The 22,688-nt window shown below is 35.0% G+C and overlaps 1 protein-coding gene across 1 annotated transcript in view; it reads right to left on the bottom strand.

Moving 5' to 3' along the window:
- GPC5 (glypican 5) overlaps positions 1 to 22,688 on the bottom strand; it is a 1,436,212-nt gene that overhangs the window by 282,478 nt on the left and 1,131,046 nt on the right. The gene's annotated exons all lie outside the window — the stretch shown is intronic.

Raw genomic sequence — 22,688 nt, 5'->3', positions numbered from 1 at the left:
ACCTATATTATTTTGCCTGACCACTGATTACCACAGGAGCTCAGTGGCTAAGGGATGAAACTTGATGATGGAAAGCTGTGGAAAGTGCAACCAATAAACAAACCCAAGCTGCAGCTTGGTTCTATAAACCATGGCTGCCATGCTGAGTGAGTAATTATGCTATTGCAGAAATGATAAATAATGCTGTGCTATCTTCACTGGGAAAATGAAGTATTTCTTGCCCCTCAAATTGCTAAAGGTGAAACCTGCTTTCTGGGTCCAATCTGTTAGAAGGAAATAATCTGACAAGATAATTCTTCTTAAAGGGCTACATGTTTGCTTCTATAGCATGAAAATATTTAGTTTATAAATTTTACCTGCCCTTCTTGTCATGTTGTGAGGAGGAAAATGAAGGCCTAATTAAGATTCAAAGGAACAGATTTTAAAAATTGGAATTTCAGAATAATCTTGATTATGATTGGGGTTCTTATTTAGTTTCATTTAATAATTATTTTACTTTAAATATTTAAACAAGCAAAGAATGAAGAATGATTATTATTTAATCATATTGCGAAAGGCTAAATATAAAATAGTACAAAATTAGGGTACGAATGGTGTCTGTGAGTAGATCTCCCTGGATACTGAAAAGTCATTAGATTAAGTCTAAACTCTCAATGTCCCATTGATATTATATTTATTAGAATTCTTGTTAAATATTATAAGAGAATTTTATTTCCATCTTCTTTCCATATGTGATTAAAATTATATATGAAACTCATCTAAGCTGGGCCACCTCTAGTCCCTGCCCAGCAGCAAGTCAGCATCCCATCCAACAAAGCATCAAGTTCTAAAGAGAGACTCAAAATGAATATTGACCTTTACTAAGGATCTTTTGAGGAAGCAATAATGAGGCAATTCATAACACAGCACACAGCACAACATGCCTACAATCCTCTTTCAAGATCTCTTTCTATCCTCAAAGTTTCATCACATATAACCACAGATCATATTTTCTCCTCCTTCTCATTTAAAACTCCCTCATGCCAAGTGCCTTCTTTCTTGTCCTTCCTGCTCTGAGTTGTGCCTGCTAGTCTCCAGATATTTAAAACCTCATGCTGTTAACCCAGAGACTCCCCATGGCACACAGTTTGGGGCAGTAGGGTCCATCCCCTTTGACTGCTCTGCTGGGATCCTGAGGAATGAGCTTCCCCATTCAGTCCAGACATTTTCAGTGTATTTTGTTACTTTGGGTGGGCTGGGGGGAAGGGAGGGCAGAGATTGTCTTCAAATGCTACAGTTTGTACAGTACATTTGTACTGTTTAACCTCTTTTTAACTTTTCAAATTATTACTATATAACCTGAGTCAATATTACAATTATAAAAAATAACTAATATGGTTATATAATTAATAAAGCATAACTGGAGATAAGTTTTTCCTACAATTTACTTCAATTGATGAAGTTTGTATGGTGATGATTAAAGCAGAATACATTTTCACAGCAAGGAGAAGGAAAGATATTTAGCAGGGATCTGGAACTCCAGAGCCTTTGATGTGATTCCTGTGGTGAACACAAGCTCATGAAAGAGCTACAAAGTAGGAACACAAAAGAAAAAGGATTATACTTTGAACTATTAAAGCTTTGACCTTTAGGACTAGCTAGCCAACCTCCATAGTGACACCACCTGTGAGTTTCAAGGACTATTCCTGCCCCTTGGACCAAAGGCCTAGATACTGTGTTTTATGCCTACACTTAATCTTTACTTTTTGCTTTTAACCACTCCAGTGAAGAGAAAAGGCAAGTAACTATAACTTTAAGGAAAAGGTCACTGAGGAAAATTTCATACATATATACATATTTACATATGTGTGTATATATAATATATAATAATTATCTATATTTTATATTTATATATTATATATATTTATATTTTTATATATTACATATTTATATATTTGGATTTATATATATAATATATAATGTATAAATTATATACATATATAATGTATATATTATATATAAACACATGTAAATATGTGTATATATAATATATACACATATGTAAATATACATATTTACACAAATATGTAAATATGTATATATATATATGAAAATTTCCTCAGTGACCTTTTAGTATATATATATATATATATATATATATATTTTTTTTTTTTTTCCCCTAAAGCTGAGAACACCTGAATTATGTCCACTAGGAAAATCTTCCCCATCTTCTAAGGTCTCATTTAGTGTTAGTGCGTGTGTGGGGTAGGGGGAGTTGGCAGCATGACAGCCTAAATTTTTGTCTTTGACCTATATCGTCTACCTTCTCCTGTTTTCAGAGTTAGAATACTAAATTCACACTATACATTAAAACATGTGAGTTATAATTAAGGTTACTCCTAAAAAACTCACTGTTATTCAATTTCTATTCAGATGTTATATAGCCAAAACAATTTCCCAGTGATACTCTGTAACTTTCTGTAAGTGACTAAGAATAGTCATAAATGGACTATTCCTGCCCCTTGGACCAAAGGCCTAGATACTGTGTTTTATGCCTACACTTAATCTTTACTTTTTGCTTTTAACCACTCCAGTGAAGAGAAAAGGCAAGTAACTATAACTTTAAGGAAAAGGTCACTGAGGAAAATTTCATACATATATACATATTTACATATGTGTGTATATATAATATATAATAAATATCTATATTTTATATTTATATATTATATATATTTATATTTTTATATATTACATATTTATATATTTGGATTTATATATATAATATATAATGTATAAATTATATACATATATAATGTATATATTATATATAAACACATGTAAATATGTGTATATATATTATATATACACATATGTAAATATACATATATACACACATATGTAAATATGTATATATATATATATATGAAAATTTCCTCAGTGACCTTTTAGTATATATATATATTTTTTTTTTTTTTTTCCCCTAAAGCTGAGAACACCTGAATTATGTCCACTAGGAAAATCTTCCCCATCTTCTGAGGTCTCATTTAGTGTTAGTGCGTGTGTGGGGTAGGGGGAGTTGGCAGCATGACAGCCTAAATTTTTGTCTTTGACCTATATTGTCTACCTTCTCCTGTTTTCAGAGTTAGAATACTAAATTCACACTATACATTAAAACATGTGAGTTATAATTAAGGTTACTCCTAAAAAACTCACTGTTAGTCAATTTCTATTCAGATGTTATATAGCCAAAACAATTTCCCAGTGATACTCTGTAACTTTCTGTAAGTGACTAAGAATAGTCATAAAGACCAACTGAAATAAATTATATAGTGTTATGTATTCTTTTTTGGAAATGAAAATTTACAATCTGAGTTACTAAAAATAAAAGGAAAAAACTAATTTAATATGGGAATTCATATCATTGATGCCTTTTTAATACCTTATATTTGTAAACCTGTACTTAAGATAATATCTGAGATTATATGCCCAAATTAATCTAGATTCTCAGTAGACAACACCATACTGTCAAAATCACACTGATACAAGGTCCCAAAGAAAGAGAAGCTTGATGTCAGAAGGTTAATAATTTTTTGGATGTATCAATGTGGTAATAAAATCAAGCTGTGAATTAGACACAGAAACAGAGATTTGAATACTAGGGACTGTAAATCTAAATTTGCCACATATAAGTATATCCCATTGGAAGACAGCTCTTCATGCAGTCCTCACATTTCTGTCTATCTTATAAGCAGAGATACTGAACATCCTTTGAACTATCTCCTCAAGAACATTTGTGTGGTGAACAATCTAGGAAAACAGGGAGAATGTCTACCTCCAGAACAAAGGCCCCACTTGCTTAGAACCTTGAAGATCATGATGGTGTCTTCTTGCTGAACAAAAGCAGGTGTTCTTCTACTTCCCGTTATAAAAGATGTGGGTTCCCCAAACTCAATGTTTCTTTCCTGCAATGCAACCCATTTTGTGAGCATGTCACCAGCCTTCTTCATATTGATTTTTGTGAACCGGGGTTTAGAAACCCAATGCAAAACTGCTGGCACTCTGGCTACTGTTATTATGTAAGAACCTCTTGGTTTCTGCTATCATCCATGAGGCTATGGTTAGGGGGTATAGCTCAGTGGTAGAGCATTTGACTGCATGAGGCTATGGTTAGATGACTTCCTAGTAGGACAAAAATCTCCCACCCTTCATAGTTATAGATACATCTCACACTGAAGATGGTACAAATAGACATGACAGATGTAAAAAGCTGATAAACATTTCCACTAAAGAGCTTTCCTAAATAATAATAATAATAATAATAATAATAATAAATGAAAAATTTAAAAAGAGTTTTCCTAGACCCAAGGATCTTTTCCACAGAATTTAAATTTGAATAGTAACAATAAAGTTCTAAGGGAATTTGCCTGGAAAAAATTTGCAATCCTGAATAGTTTTATCATACTCAGAAATAAGTGATTTGTATAGTTTTTTTAAAATACAAATTGTTTCTATGCACAAGCCATAAAAAATCGCTTAAGTTACACTTTCAGTAACAATTTTATCTCACATTTGGAAACAGAATCTGGTCCTTACTATAGGAAACCTACTATAAGATATGTCATAACAATTAATCCACTACAGTGGATTATATACCTGAAGATAAAAGAAGCTTCACTTCAAGAATTCTCTTCTTTTTTAAGAGGGAAATTACATGTTTCATAAAAGTCACTTCATTTTACAACGTACTGTATAAGAGAAGGTTGTTAGGAGTACATGCTGGTTTTTGTAAGCCTTTATTCTGTACCAAGGAGCTTCTGCAGCCCTCCATTGTTTAGCAATTCCTCCATTCACCACGAGTTGGCATCCTAGTAGCCTTGGCAGAAAATGTTCTAAGTAGTCCTAACTATCCCAAATCTTCATTACTCGTCCCTCTCATTCTGAGCAGGTCAGTCCTACATTGCTCCTTACCTAATTTTTTTTTTTTTCCCTGTGTCCATCCACATAACTCATTTGTTTCACTATTTCTTCAGAAGGAAGAAATATTCCCCTAATTTACATGCCTGAAACTTTCATTCTTTTCTCTTCCCCCAACCTCAATCCATTAAAAAGTATTACAGGATATTGAAAAGTCACTATTTTCTCTCTTTTGCCACATTCTTACTGAGATGCTAATTCTCTTCTGCAGTATATTTTAAGAATTATGAAGCTGGTTCGTCTAACATTAGCCCATCATCCACTTCCAGATTAAATAAGAGCATTTTTTTTTTTAATGGGGCAAGATTATGATGAGGATTTCTCTGAAGAGAGTATTGGCGTATTAGCGTGGAATAATACAGAATGCTATTGAGCAACACGGAAGGAATCAGGTGCTTCTCCCCACTTCAATCTTAGTATAACATTCAAAGTTCCAATACAAAAAAAAAAAAAAAAAACCAAAAAACCAGAAAACAGAAAACCTACCTAAAGTATTAACTAAAAACATTTGAATAAGGGAACAATTTACAGAGTTGTGGAGAAGCTTCTAAGAACCAAAAATAGAACATGAAATAGTCTGTGGAACAAACAACAAAGAGGAATTATTGTGATTCCTAGGCCCGAAGGGAGGAAAACAGAATTAGTGGTTCTCGGGCCCCAGGATAGTAGTAGCAGCTATATAGCTAATGGAGAGGGCTTCCAGGAGGAATTATACATTCAGGAGAGGAACAGAGTCACTGCCAACCTGCAGGCTCGCAGGGATGGGGTCAGGAGAACAAATACCACAGCTTTTATTTCTCACAACATTTTCTTTTTCCTTATGGTGCTAGAACTAACCAGAAGCCAGAGGACTCAAAGTTAGGGCAAACCACCCCAGGATAAATAGAACAGACTGCTTTTAAACGTCTGAAGATTAGAGACTGCTTGAGCCGGGGAAGTTAGGAGTGAGGTGCTTCAATGTTGCCAAGAGTCAGGGCAAACATTTATTTATGTTTTCTGTGTGCTCTATGTTGGACTTCACAGAGGAAACCTAATTAAAATCTATCTTTAGTAAAATTGTTGTTACCCAAAGCGATTATCAGAGATGACTGTAACAGAGGACCAGACCTCTGGCAGCTAAGGCTTGAGACAGAAGTCCTAAGGGTTCTGCCAGATACGGGAGCTGAAGATAGCCATAGAGGTTGGGGGTGGAAAACTACCAGCAGTGATTTCCCAAAGAACCCGAGTGGCCCATAGTAGAATCCGCTTCGGACATTTGCCTCAACCAGGAGCCATTGTCTGACAACACTTTGGAGGTGGTTATTCAAAATTTTATCTTTTCCCTTTTTTCCAACTTCACTCCCTCAATCCAAATAATAACTAGTTGGGGGGGCCGCATAAAAAGCATGAGAAAGTGAAGCTGACCTTGCATCATTTTCCCTTGAAACATTTCCAGCCTTAAGGAAGAATGGCTGGTGAAATAGGAGTTTTACATTAGTGGAGCTGACATGCACAAGACCTGATTGGAATATTTAATCTTCAAATGTGAGATGATAAATTAAGGCCTGAGTGTGGTAAGAAAAGTTGTGCTATCTGAGACTCCATCCAGGAGTGTGAGGAACAAATCCACAGGTATTCAAATGTAGTGGTCCAGAAAGAGAAAGCCAGTTTGTAATTTCCCCCATTGCAAATCCAATTCCTGCAAAGAATTATGACATTCACTACATTCTTTCTCGACCTCCTACATTCTGCCTACAAACAAGCTTAGATGTCCCACATTCTAAAAGTCTCCCCAACTCCTGACAGTACTAATTCATTGAGTCCTGGATTTCAGCTTTATCCTTTTCTTTTCTTTTTTTTTTTTTTTTTGCCAAATACTTTAAATGGTAGCTTTTGGTGGTATTCCCTCTCACAGGTTTATCTTAATTATTTTGATTTAATTGTCTTGGCATTTTAATCTCTAACTTTTGGAATTAATTCTGTACGAATACCACCAGTGATTTTATACTTAAAAAAAAAAAAAAAAAAAAAGGATCTGGTAGATTACCTGAAAATTCCCTTCCTGGAAAAGCCTTACCTGCTTTGTTCAAAATAGTTTCTTTCTATGCCTGCTCTATTAGTTATTTCACAACTGTGGAATTCAGCTTTATTAAATGTTAGGTATTCTAGATTGATTCTCAAAATCTATTTTTTTTTTTTTTTGCCTCTCATTTGTTTTTAATCCTTAATTTATTATAAGATATTTTGCAGGGATTTTTTTCCCCCTTATACTTCTGGTTCTTTAAGCTATTTCCTTCTCTAGATTATCCCTTCAATTGTTTTTCTTCATTTTAAAACATCTTTATAAGATTTTATGTGCATTTTATTTTTTTAAAAGACTTTATTTATTTATTTGACAGAGAGAAATCACAAGTAGATGGAGAGGCAGGCAGAGAGAGAGAGAGGGAAGCAGGGCTCCCTGCTGAGCAGAGAGCCCGATGAGGGACTCGATCCCAGGATCCTGAGATCATGACCTGTGCCGAAGGCAGCGGCTTAATCCACTGAGCCACCCAGGCGCCCCTTTATGTGCATTTTAAAAATAAAAATCAAGTAGTAATAAATATTAATAATAAATATAGTCAATTTCCATCCTTTAGTCCACTTACGTTCTCCAAAGGTAATAATACTAATTCTCATAGCTATTATTCTGGTGTTTATTTTCATCTTTCTAAATAAAATGGGTTGTTGTGACACATATTTTTTCATTACATACTGTAATCATGGTAGATAGTAATATGACTATTTAATATTTAACCTCTATAGATTAGTAATATGGTTAAATAATATAATATTCAAGTGAATCAATATTAATATGCTTTTTTTCCAAAGATTTTATTTATTTATTTGACAGACAGATCACAAGTAGGCAGAGAGGCAAGCAGAGAGAGAGGAGGAAGCAGGCTCCCCACTGAGCAGAGAGCCTGATGTGGGGCTCGAACCCAGGACCCTGGGATCATGACACAAGCTGAAGGCAGAGGCTTAACCCACTGAGCCACCCAGGCGCCCCGGTATTAATATGCTTTTGACTAGCAAATATTATTCAATTCAGGTATTAGAAAATTATTTTCTTTATAACTTGATGCAACTTTTGCTTTTCCAGTGATAGAAATTTCCTACTCTGTTTTGTTTTTCACTTTTAAATCTTTTTTTTTTTTAAAGATTTTATTTATTTGACAGAGAGAGAGAGATCACATGTAGGCAGAGAAAGGGGGGAAGCAGGTTCCCTGCTGAGCAGATAGCCCAATGTGGGGCTTGATCCCAGGACCCTGAGATCATGACCTGAGCCAAAGGCAGAGGCTTAACCCACTGAGCCACCTAGATGCCCCTGTTTTTGGCTTTTAACATACTTTTCTAATTACTGGCCAAGGCTTGTCATACTTCAAATGATTGATCAATGGTTTGTCGATAACTTCTCCTACATTTGATGTCCTACATTTTTATCTGTAATAAAAATTATTTTCTTTCATTTTAAAATCAATTTCATATAGCTTTCATTTTAGAATTTGTGTATATGATCCATCTATACTATGAAATCAAAATTATCTAGGGAGAAGAATCTTATCTTAATCATCTTTGTACACTTCATGGTATTTATGAAATCCATGTTATTTGAATTTAAATGAACTGACTTGAATATGTATATGGTATCTTTGCAAAGAATGTGTCAACCTAAAGATAATTGGTGAGTCATTTCATAAAGCTGCTGTATAACACATATTTTAAAATTTGCTGTTCCATTTCAAATAATAAATGTACTTTAGTGCATGCATATATGAAGGTATTCATAATAAAAAGCAGTTATTAGGGTTATAAGGAAATTCAATATGGTATAACATGAAATATGCCATTTTAAACAAACAACTACCAATTCTCAGCATATTATCTCTGTGCATAAGTAATGTATTTACTGACCTAGAAAGCATTATTTACAACTGCTTGACAAGAAGTCTCATAGTTTTTTATTTTTTTAATATAAATTGAGTGATTTAGTTTTGAGAAAATTAATGATCATTTATTCCACAATTACTTTTGTATTTCCTATTATAAAAGGACAGTTGTGATTTAACAAAAAAATTTTTTAAAAAGATGTGACAATTTATTCTTGGATACTGAATATGTGAGCCAATAAAGACAGAAAGTTAAATTTAGTAAATTCTTAATCTGTTTTACTTCAATATCTTAACACCATTAATAGTCTGAAGGAGGTCATTAAGATAAAAAACAAAGTTAATATTTTTTAGTGACTCATTACTTAACAATATCGATCTGTATTTTAACTTAATTGGAGTGATTCAGTTTGTCAGCAGCATCTCTATTAATACACAAGTTGAAACCAGCAAATACTTCTTCTAAAAATCTATTTAAAATTGAGGAAGGGAGAATTAAAACGACCTGTTTTTTCATTGCTGGCATATCTAATTACCCATGTTATCCATGTTCCCCGTAATTAATATTAGGGTTAGCTATTTACTCTTAAATCTTCTATGGTTCCTCAGATCATAAAGAGTGACTAACATGAGAGAATGGGGGAAGTGTCAAAAGAACCTAAATGTTTATCTTTTTAATTTAATCTTTCCTTGCAATAATTTATCTTTAGTTTGTCAGTGTTCAGATTATTTATGACAATCACTTGTGAGGAAAGAATCACTTCAGTTTGCCTGAAGGGAGCCTGTTAATAAAAACCTGGACAAGGATGGTCATTTGTGCAAAAAGAAACTATAATATAGATATCCATCAAAATTTACCTTAATTTTTAGAGGTTAGTTAGTAAGAATCAGAGAGGGAAGGAGGGGAAGGAAACGAAGAAAGGGAAGGAAGGAAAAGAAGGGAGAAGGATGGAAAGACAGAGGAAGGAATGAAGGGAGGGAAAGAAAGAAAATTGTAAAAAAGATGCAGAGAATGGGAAGAGCTGAAAGAACTCATAGTTGGGTTATCAATTGCTATTTAAAATGAAATGACTGCTTCTATGTAGAGAATAAATTCTAGAAGGCAACCCTGATATGGGAAGATAAGATGAAGAAATTGCAGCCAGCCAGAAGTGAAATGATAGTCTTTAAGGAGTGAGATAAGAAGGAAAACAAGAAGTAGAGGAGTTTGTGATGTGCTTGGAAGGGAGAGTAAATTTAATTCAATGTACTGAAGGATTACTTATAGAAGGAAAGAGTATAATCGATGACTACTCTTACATTACTGGGTTGGACAACCAGAAAATAATGGATTATCACTGGATGGAGAAGATTTTGATGGAGGAGGAATCAAAACTAATAGTATGATTATCTTAAGTTAGATAAAGAGAGAGGTTAAGCCTTTATTTTATTCTCTAATTTTTTCCTATTATCTTGTGATATATTATGTGCCTTTTTCCTTTCCTGTTCCCCAACTCCTACTCCCTTCCCTAATATTGTTACTTTGTACCTTAAGTTTTGAAAACTTCATTGATTTGAAATATCAGTTTCTGGATTTATTTATTGGCATTATTTTTTCTTTTTTTAAATTTAGTAATGTGTATTTCTTCTCTTTGGTTAACCTTGTCCTTTTAGCACTTTTAAAATTAAATGTTTAATTCATTTTTATTATACTTTCCTTTTTAAGCAACATAAATATTTAAAGCTATTTCCTTTTATTTTTTCAGAACAGTTTTTCTATAATCCAGTCTTGATATGAAATACCTTCAAAACCATTACTATAAAGATATTCTACAAATACAGTTTTTGTTTTTTACTCGGGTTAGAGGTATTTAGTAAAGGGTTTAAAAATCAGACAACAAAAACTAAATAATTAAGAGTTTTCTCAGTATTTATAATTTCATAATTAGTCTTATAACAACATGTGTGTTCTTTTCCATTGTTGAATTTATTATCTGACTTATTTCAATATTCTATAACACTTGACATAAAGGTATCCTACTTTTTATATAAATGAATATATGAACATATATATTTATATTTGTGTATTACGTTATTTTATTTATATTTTCCCAATTTTTACTAATACTTTGCCTACTTTCATTTTCATGGTCTTAAAGAGGGATATTAAAGTCTTTTAACATTAGTGTCCTTTTTCTTTGTAGCTCTCACAGTTAATATAGTTATGGTTTCATGTGTTTTGAAGCTATACTATTTGGTACATAAGGATTCATGAAAGAGAGTCTTATACAGTTATTCTTTTATGTCATGTTGTTATTAAAATTCCCATATTTAAGGCTCATTATTTAAGTTATAAAATCCTAAAATTTTTTTACTTAAATAAATCCAATATCATCAATAGTATGATAGACTTAGATCATGGTAGTTTAAAAATGCATGTCCTGGGGCACCTGGGTGGCTCAGTGGGTTAAGGCCTCTGCTTTCAGCTCGGGTCATGATCCCAGGGTCCTGGGATCGAGCTCCACATCGGGCTCTCTGCTTGGCGGGGAGACTGCTTCCCCTTCTCTCTCTGCCTGTCTCTCTGCCTACTTGTGATATCTCTCTCTATCAAATAAATACATAAAAAATATTTTAAAAAATGCATGTCCTAGTACCTAGGAAGAAAAAAGAAAAAGAAAGAAAAAAATGCATGCCCTAAATTTTAGTAAAATAAAACAGGTTGGAGGAAGCAAGATGGCAGAGGAATAGGAGACTGAAATATCATTAGAAGTTCAGCTAGATAGTTATCAAATCATTCTGAACACCTACAAACTCAACAGGAGATAGAAGAGGAGAAGAGAAGCAATTCTAGGAACAGAAAATTGACCATTTTCTGGAAGGTAGGATGTGTGGAGAAGTGAATCTGAAGTGACAGGAGGATATACCATGAGGGGAAGGGGGCAGCACCCAGCAAGTGAGAGAGCAGCAGAGCACAAAATTGGAACTTTTAGTTAGAAGTCTGCTCCACTGAGGGACATTGCTCCAGAGGCTAAAGAGGGAAGTGGAGCCCTCACAGGGACAGTATGGTCTCAGGTCCCATGGGGTCACAGAAAGACCAGGCAAGCTTCAAGGTATTGGAGCAGGGAAGCTGGCTGCAGAGACAGAGCCAAGGAGTATGCTCTCAGCTCAGGGTTACCTTAAACTATGATCCAAGGCACAGTCAGGCCTCTGCTCTTAGAGCAGGGACCCCATAAGTTGCAGATCCAGAGAAACCTCCCCTCCTTCCTCTTCCAGGAGGAGTGGCATGGGAGCACACGACAGGAATCTGCTGGGTTTGGAGACCCCAAACAGGGCTGTGTGCCAGATAGAAACACTCGATCATAGGCTGGGTGAGCACAGAGTGCAGTCGCAGACCAGGGAGATGGGAGGGACTGACTGCTTTTCTCTGAGGGCACACTATGGAATGGGGCCCTGCGCTCTCAGCTCCTCCAGGCTAGAGATTGGGAGGCCACCATTTTAATTCCCATCCCCCAAAGCTCTATAGAAAGCATTCAGGGAACAAAAGCTCCTGAAAATGAACCACAAACCTGAGCAGATTACTTAACCTGGCCCCTGGCAGGGTGATACAGTTTCACCTTGGACAAAGACATTTGAGAATTACTGCAACAGGTCCCTCCCCCAGAAGATCAGCAAGAACATCCAGCCACAACCAAGTTCACTGATAAATGAGAACTATCAAACTCCAGAGCTAGGGGAAAGCAAAACATAGGCTTTTTCCCCATGATCCTTTAGTCTTTCAAAGTTAAATTTTTAAAATTTTATTTTTTTCTTATTCTATTTTTAAACTTTTTTCTTTCCTATTTTAATGTTTTTAATTATTTTATCTTATCAATACCTTTTCAAAAAATCTTGTCAAATTTACATCGTTACAGTCACATTATCCCTTCATTGTATTTAACCTTATTTTTTGTATGCACATAGGTTTTTTTTTTCCTTTAAAATTTTAGGATACAATTTCTTCTAATAGATCAAAATATACCCTAACTCTAGTGCATGGCTTTGTTCTAATCTCCAGCCTGATCACATTCTCTCCTTTTTTTTTTCCTTTTTCCAACCAACTTATCAATCCCTTTTTTAGAATATTTTCTTTAATTTTATCTTTACAATCATATTCCATCCCTTCATTGTGTTTACCCCTAATATAAGTTTTTTTTATATATATGTAAGTTTTTCTTTCTTTAAAATTTTGGGAGGTAGTTTCTTCTAAGAGACCAGAATACACCCAAAATCAAATGGGTTGCTCTGTTCTATTCACCAGTCAAATATATATATATATATATATATATATATATATATTTATACCAGTATATACCAGTCTAATATATACACACACACACACACGCACACAGAGTTTTTTTTTCCCTTTCTCACTCTGCCCCAGTTTTGGGTCTCTTCTAAGTTGGTTAGCCTATATTTTTCTGAGGTCTTTGTCACCAAACTAAATGTTTTAGTATTTTGTTCTCTCATTCATCTATTCTTACCTGGATAAAATGACAAGACAGAAAAACTCACCACAAAAAAAAAAAAAAAAAAAAAAAAAAAAAAAAAGAGGGAGTACCAATAACAGCTAGGGACCTAATCAATATGGACATTAGTAACATGTCAACTCTAGAGTTCAGAATGATGATTATAAAGGTGTTAGCTGGGCTCCAAAAAAGCATGGAAGATATTAAATAATCCCTTTCTGGAGAAATAAAAGAACTAAAATCTAACCAAATTGAAATAAAAAAGCTATTAATGAGGTGAAATAAAAAATGGAGGCTCTTACTGTTAAAATAAATGAGACAAAAGAGAGAATTAGTGATATAGAAGACCAAATGATGGAAAGTAAAGAAGCTGAGCAAAAGAGAGACAAAAAACTAGACAATGAGGAGAGAGTCAAGAGATAAGTGATACTATAAGGTGAACCAATATTAGGATAATTGGGATCCCAGAAGAAGAACAAAGAGAAAGGGGGGCAGAAGGCATATTGCAGCAAATTATAGTAGAGAACTTCCCTAATATGGCATAGGGAACATGCATTAGAATCCAGGAGGCACAGAGAATCCCCCTCAAAATCAATAATAACAGGTCCACAACTCATCATCTGATAGGATAACTTACAAGTCTTAGTGACAAAGAGAAAATCCTGAAAGCAGCTTGGGACAAGAGGTCTATAACACACAATGGTAGAAATATTAGATTGGCAGAATACCTATCCACAGAGACCTGGCAGGACAGAAAGGGCTGGAATGAAATATTCAGAGCACTAAATGAGAGAAATATGCAGCCAAGAATACTATACCCAGGGAGGCTGTCATTGAAAATAAAAAGAGAGATAAAAAGCTTCCAGGACAAACAAAAATGAAAAGAATTTGCAAACACCAAAACAGCCCTATAGAATATAATGAAAGAGATTCTCTAAGCAAAGAGAGAGCCTAAAAGTAATGGACCAAAAAGGAACAGAGATAATATACAGTAACAGTCACCTTACAGGCCATATAATAGCACTAACTTAGATCTTTCAATAGTTACCCTGAATGTAAGTGAGCTAAATGCCTCAACCAAAAGACACAGGGTATCAGAATGGATTAAAAAAACAAATCAAAACAAAAAAAGTAACAAGACCCATTGATATGCTATCTACAAGAAACTCATTTTAGACCCAAAGACACTTCCAAATTTAAAGTGAAAACCATTTACCATGCTAATGGCCATAAAAGGAAAGCTAGGGTGGCAATCCTTATATCAGATAAGAATTTTCGGCCAAGGACTATAATAAAAGATGAGAAAGGACACTATATCATACTTATAGGATCTGTCCAACAAGAAGATCTAACCATTTAAAATATCTATGTCCCTAACATAGGAGCAGCCAATTATATAAACCAATTAATAATAAAATCAAAGAAATACATCGATAATAATACAATAATAGTCAGAGACATTAACATCCCCCCCTCAATGAAATGGACAGATCATCTAAGCAAAAGATTATCAAAGAAATAAAGGCTTTAAATGACACACTGGACTAGATGGACATCACAGATATATTCAGAACGTTCCAGAATACACAGCAACAGAATACACATTCTTCTCTAGTGCACATTGAACATTCTCCAGAATAGGTCACATCCTCTGTCACAAATCAGGTCTCAACTGGTACAAGAAGATTGGGATCATTCCCTGCATATTTTCAGACCACAATGCTTCTAAGCTAGAACTCAATCACAGGAGGAAAGCTGGAAAGAACACAAATAAAAGGAGGCTAAAGAATATCCTACTAAAGAATGAATAGGTTAACCAGGAAATTAAACAAGAATTGAAGAAAAATTCATGGAAACAAACGAAAATTAAAACCCAGCTCATCAAAATCTGTAGGACACAGCAAATGTGGTCCTGAGAGAATAGTATATTGCAATACAAGCCTTTTTCAAGAAACAGGAAAGGTCTCAAGTACACAACCAACCCCTACACTTAAAGGAGCTGGAGAAAGAACAGTAAAGAAAGCCTAAACCCAGCAGGAGAAGAGAAATCATAAAGATCAGAGCAGAAATCAATGAAATAGAAACCAAAAGAACAGTAGAACAAATCAATGAAACTAGCAGCTGGTTCTTTAAAAAAATTAATAAGATTGGTAAACCACTGGCCAGACTTACCAAAGAAGAAGAAGAAGAAGAAGAAGAAGAAGAAGAAGAAGAAGAAGAAGAAAAAGGGCCTAAATTAATAAAATCATGAATGAAAGAGGAGAAATAACAACCAACACCAAAGAAATACAAGCAATTATAAAAATATATTATGAGCAACTATACAGCAGCAAATTTGACAATCTGGAAGAAATGGATACATTTCTAGAGATGAATAAACTACCAAAACTGAACCAGGAAGAAAAGAAAACCTGAACACACTCATAACCATTAAGGAGATTGAAGCAGTCATCAAAAATCTCCCAATAAACAAACAAGAACCCAGGGCCAGACAGCTTCCCAGGGGAATTCTATCAGACAATTAAGGAAGAATTAATTACTATTCTCCTGAAACTGTCTCAAAAATTGGAAATGAGAGGAAAACTTCCAAACTCATTTTATGAGACCAGCATTACCTTGATCCCAAAACCAAACACCTCATCAAAAAGGAGAATTACAGACCAATATGCCTGATGAATACAGATGCAAAAATTATCACCAAAATACTAGCCAATAGTATTATTGGATTATTCACCATGACCAAGTGGGATTTATTTCTGGGTTGCAAGGATGGTTCAACATCTACAAATCAATGTGACACATTAATAAAAGAAAGAACAAGAACCATATGATACTCTCAGTGGATGCTGAAAAAGCATTTGACAAACTATAGCATCCTTTCTTGATCAAAACTCTCCAAAGTGTAGGAGATACACACCTCAATACAATGAAAGCAATCTATGAAAAACCCACAGTGAATATCATTCTCAGTGGGGAAAAACTGAGAGCTTTTCCCCTAAGGTCAGGAACATGGCAGTGATGTCCACTATTACCACCGCTATTTAATATAGTACTAGAAGTCCTAGCCTCAGGAATCAGACAACAAAAAGAAATTAAAGGCATCCGAATCAGCAAAGAAGTCAAACTCTCACTCTCTGCAGAAATTATGATACTTTATGTGGAAAGCCCAAAAGACTCCACTCCAAAACTGCTAAAACTCATATGGGAATTCAGTAAAGTGGCAGGATACAAAACCAATGGACCAGAATCAGTTGTAATTCTATACACCAACAGCAAGACAGAAGAAAGGGAAATTATGGAGTTGATCGCATTTACAATTGCGCCCAAAACCATAAGATACCTAGGAATAAACCAAACCAAAGAGGCAACAAATCTATACTCAGAAACTATAAAGTACTCTGAAAGAAATTGAGGAAGACCCAAAGAAATGGAAAAATGTTCCATGCTCATGGGTTGGAAGAACAAATATTGTGACAATGTCTATTCTACCTAAAGCAATGTACACATTTCATGCAATCCCTATCAAAATACCATCAGTTTAAAAAAAATGGAACAAATAATCTTAAAATTTATATGGAACTAGAAAAGACCTCAAATAGCCAGAGGAAAGTTGAAAAAGAAAGCCAAAGTCAGAGGCATCATAATTCGAGACTTCAAGCTCTATTACAAAGCTGTAATCATCAAGATAGTATGGTACTGGCACAAAAACAGACACATAGATTAATGCAACAGAATAGAGAGCCCAGAAATAGATCCTCAACTATATGGTCAACTAATTTCTGATAAAGCAGGAAAAAATGTCCAATGGAAAAAAAGACAGTCTCTTCAACAAATGGTGTTGGTAAAATTGAACGGCCACATGCAGAAGAATGAAATCAGACCATTTCATTACACCACACACAAAAATAAACTCAAAATGGATGAAAGACCTCAATGTGAGACAGGAATCCACCAAAATCTTTGAGGAGAACACAGGCAGCAACCTCTTCCACCTCAGCCACAGCAACTTCTTCCTAGAAACATCGTCAAAGACAAAGAAGCAAGGGCAAAGACGAACTATTGGGATGGGACTTCATGAAGATCAAAAGCTTTTGCACAGCAAAGGAAACAGTCAAGAAAACCAAAAGACAACTGACAGAATGGGAGAAGATATTCATAAATGACATCTCAGATAGAAATGGAAGGAAAAAGATAAAGCGCTAGTATCCAAAAATCTATAAAGAACGTATCAAACTCAACTCCCAAAGAACAAATTATCCCATCAAGAAATGGGCAGAGGACAGACAGTTTTGCAAAGAAGGAACCGACAGTTCTGCAAAAAAGACATCCAAATGGCCAATAGACACATGAAAAAGTGTTCTACTTCACTTGGCACCAGGGAAATACAAATCTAAACCACAAAGAGATACCACCTCACACCAGTCATAATGGCTAAAATTAACAAGTCAGGAAATGACAGATGTTGGCGAGGATGCAGAGAAAGGGGAACCCTCCTACACTGTTGGTGGGAATGCAAGCTGGTACAGCCACTCTGAAAAACAGTATAGAGGTTCCACAGAAAGTTGAAAATAGAGCTACCCTATGACCCAGCTATCACACTACTGGGTATTTACCCTAAAGATACAAATGTAATGATCCGAAGGGGCACATGCACCCAAATGTTTATAGCAGCAATATCCACAATAGTCAAACTATGGGAAGAACCTAGATGCCCATCAACGGATGAATGCATAAAGAAGATGTGGTTTATATATGCAATGGAATACTATGCAGCCCTCAAAAGAAATGAAATCTTGCCATTTACAATGCTGTGGATGGAACTAGAGGGTATTATACTGAGAGAAATAAGTCAATCAAAGAAAGATAATTATCATATGATCTCTCTGATATGAGGAATTCGAGAGGCAGGGTGAGGGGGTTTGGGGGGTAGGGAAGGAAAATATGAAAAAAGATGGGATCAGAGGGAGACAAACCATAAAAGACTCTTAATCTCACAAAACAAACTGAGGGTTCTTGGGTGGTGGGTAGAGATAGGGTGGCTGGGTTATGGACATTGTGGAGGGTATGTGCTATGGTGAGTGCTGTGAAATGTATAAGCCTGATAATTCACAGAACTGTACCCCTGGGGCAAATAATACATTATATGTTAATAAAAAAAATAGGAAAGAGAGAGAAAGAAAGGAAGGAAGGGTGGGGGGGAGGGAGGGAGGGAAGGATTGAAAGAAAGAGAAAGAATGAAAGAAGAAAAAAATAGTTCAACAATATTAAATATTTGGGGCGCCTGGGTGGCTCAGTGGGTTAAAGCCTCTGCCTTCGGCTCTGGTCATGATTCCAGGGTCCTGGGATTGAGCCCCACATCAGGCTTTCTGCTCAGTGGGGAGCCTGCTTCCTCCTCTCTCTCTCTCTGCCTGCCTCTCTGCCTACTTGTGATCTCTACCTGTCGAATAAATAAATAAAATCTTTAAATAAAAAAACAATATTAAATATTTCTTGCAAATTCACTGATATTTGAATATCAAAAGTATATTATTATTAATACAGTCAATTGTAATAGCTTTGTATGGTGACAGATAATAACTACACTTAGCATGGTGAGCATTTGGCAATGTATAGAATCATCAAATCACCATGTTGTACACATGAAAGCATACTATATGTATTACATTTCAATGAAAAAAAGAGAACATTAGTGTTAGTAAATCACTGCAGACAAAGTCTGTTTTGCGTCTACCAGTTACGTCCCACAGAGCATATCTAGATTTTTTTTCACCTATCATTGCCTGCACACAAATTAAGTTATGGTCCTATTACGCAAGCATATTTGATTTAAAGAGGTAAATTCTGATTGCTATGCATTAGCAGGAGGCTAAAGACAATGACATTCACTTTCTCTGTATTTCTACAGCAGAAGTTTAAAGAAAGAAGAAGCATAAATTTTTATCAGACCCTAAGGTATCACCATATATTTCTTCAGAAAACTTAGCTTTTTGTCATTATTCTTTAAGGTTCTTCAATTTTATTGAGGAAAAAGCAAATCCTTATTTGTATCAGCTTTTTCATCTGCTTTATATACTTTTTGGGTATATATGTGGTTGGTGGGGAAAATTTTCTTGGTCAGAGTAGTTAGGGAAATGTGGCATTTGTTACACATTTATAAGCCTTCTCAGAAACTTAAAATTAGGCTACTTAGCATACATAAGACTAAACGAAGTCTATTTTACTGCCTTTGTAATATTTAACACAAATCATTTTTTTCAAAATATGCTTTTTTTTCTTTGTTTTTAATATCCCAGAGAACATGCTTTGGTAATGTTACTCTTGATACATGTGGTTTTGTTTCATTGTTGTTGTTCTTAGGATTTTATTTATTTGACAGAGAGAGGTCCCAAGTAGGCAGAGAGGCAAGCAGGGGGTGGGGGAAGCAGGCTTCCCACAAAGCAGAGAGCCTGACATGGGGCTTAATGCCAGGACCCTGAGACCATGACCCGAGCCAAAGGGAGAGACTTAACCCACTGAGCCACCCAGATGCCCCGATACATGTGTTTTAAAAGCATGCTCAAGAAGGGTATACAGATTCTTAAAGCCAATAGATCATTCCTGATCACAAAATCAAATAAATAGAAATATCCAGAGGTCAGCCTCCTTCTCTGATTGCTGTGGTGGGCTCCCCCAGTGCTGCTGCTTTACCACAGGTACCACAGAAATGTGGGTACATTGGCAGGTGTGCATTGCCTACCTTACACTTCCCACACTGCTGGAAATGCAAGCTTCTCTTTTTTGTGGTTCAAGTGATCAATATATTTGATGTTATGCCTATTACCTTTCTAGCACCATTTGAGATAGAATATCCCTATTATTTATGAAATTGTCTATACCACTAAGTCTTAACTGTCCACATAAAAAAGGGTTGTGATAAAGTGACCAGTGGACTTGGAATCAGAAGACAGGCTTAGCCTCCATCTATGTGATGTATGGAAGTCTTAAAAAGTCTAGAGTGTCTTACTTAAATGACCAGATTCTTCTTCCTTAAATACGAAATGGAGGTAATCATATGTCTAGAGAATGATGTTTACAGACTGAATTATATGACCCTTTTAATAAGGAAAGTATTACCATTATGTCATTTTCGTTTCCACATTCAGTGAAATGTTTCCTATTGGATGTGCGTAGGTTGTAAAATATTTCAGGCACTTTCATCAACATGTGCCCTTTTATAGAGTTAACTTTATTTTGCAAAAGGTAATTCTAAAAGAAACTTGGATCTGTGATCAGAATTGTCTATTATGTGGGACTCAGATCAGTATCATTGAATAAAGATATAAGAACTTGAAAAGGTATTTAAAATCATCTTGTCTCTCAGCACTCCTCCCCTCCTTTTACTCTCGAAGGAATGTGAGGCTGGTGAAACTCCAGATTTCCCTGGGGTTTTACAAGTGAGTGACAGACCTGGGAATGGAACCCACTACCTCTAACTTGCTCCTCTACCACACTTACTTGTAACCAACCATCTTAAGTATTTACAGGAGCAGGAAAATGGTTTCTCTGCCCCAAAGTATCTCATCCTTCTGCCAACTGGCTTGAAATTGTAATATTAGAAAACTCAAAGGATTTGTAGTCTTCAAAATGTTTAATAAATTGCAAATATCTGTGGAGAATAATAACTGAGTGATACTCATTGATATCGAAATTTTCTACCTGTGTTAGTCAGCCAAGGATCACAAGACAGTTAAAAAAAAAAAGAAAAAAAGAGAACAATACATTACACTTGATAAGTGAGAGCTAATAAGATTAAAAGATTCTTTCCTTTACTGAAAATCCCAGGATAAAATAAAATCCCTTCACACAGTGCACACCTTCATAAATGGAACCTTCTCTGGCCCCTTTCCTCTGCACATTTCCATTCTAACTCACATTCTAAGTGTATTGAATACTCACTTGATCTATCTTCTCACATCTCTGTGACTTTTTCACATCCTGTAAATACAGCTCCTGTCTGATTATTTTTTCTCATCATTCCCCTCCCTATCATTTTTAAATATAACACAGCTTGTCACCTTTATGAAGTCTTTCTTAATCTTTGAACTCTGCAGATAAAGTGAGATGTCCTCGTCCTTTGCAATTACCCTCTTGCACTTACCTACACTGCATCCGAGTATAATATGGGAATATTGATAACATTTACATGTGGTGTTGTAAGAATTAATACATATGTAAAGCATTTAGAAGAGGCCCTGGCAATTAAACATTTGTTATTTTTGCTTTTATTATAGCATACAATAATATGTGTCTATCTTTTCCACTAGACCATGAACTACTTTAGAGCAAAGCATGTTGGAAGCACTGTATCCCAATAATTATTATTTTTATATACACCTTGTGCTTATCATAATGTCTGGCATAGAGCTGGCAATAATACAATTTTTTCCGTGATTACATGGCTGAATTTTGTTGAGAGAATAAATGTATTTTCTGCCTAAAGAGGTCTCTGTCGTGCAATGCTGGGCACTATAAGATCCAATGGCAGTAGCTTAAACCTCTGTAGGAAGAAGTACAAGTTTTCCTTTGATGTAAGAGTGGTCAGGAAATAAAAGTAAATGGGGAAATATGATGGCATCAGACAAAAGTTTATGCAACCTTATAATTTACTCAGAAACATCCCTCTCTATGAAATTTGTTTTATTAGACTCATTGAATAATTTATTCTCTTATTTGGATCAACCTTATGAAGGATACAATACATAGAAAAATCTTGTGATGGAAGATTAATCATTTTCCATAGGTATTCAAATCTCCAGAAAGTTAATAATAAATTATTCTAATGATAATCACTGAAATTCAGTATTTTTGGAAAATTTACACAAATGTAGATAATGGCACAATTCTTGATATGCTTTGATCGCTCTGAAATGGGCAGTTTTCAATAAATATTGAAATTAGGTGATAATCGCTAGCATTATGTATTATTTATCAGCATTCAGATTGCCATGAATAAGGATGTCCTTTTACACATTTACCTCCCTTCAAAGACCTTAGAGAAAAGAGATAATTCCAAATGCAGTATTATTCTTTATACCTTTTCATTCTTCATTATTTATTGTAAAAATGCATGTATATTCTTGGGGTAGTAGGGGAGTTCACTTTTACCCAGCCATGTCTAAAATAGCTCTGAGCTAAAAATATTCTTCCTGGTACCCAATGCAAATAAGCCTCCCATGCAACTTTAATGGCCGATTCTTTGAAACTTTTGTAAAACTAAAGCTCTTAAATATTTTGGGATCCGACAACAATAGAAATAGTAAGAACATCCTGTTTTATATATACTGGCACAAAATATACACCAAAAACA

This window comes from Neovison vison, chromosome 5 (assembly GCF_020171115.1).
Source record: "Neovison vison isolate M4711 chromosome 5, ASM_NN_V1, whole genome shotgun sequence".
In the NCBI taxonomy this organism is placed as follows: Eukaryota; Metazoa; Chordata; class Mammalia; order Carnivora; family Mustelidae; genus Neogale; species Neogale vison.
The sequence above is the reverse complement of the archived record's forward strand: the minus strand, read 5'-3'. Positions and strand labels throughout refer to the sequence as shown.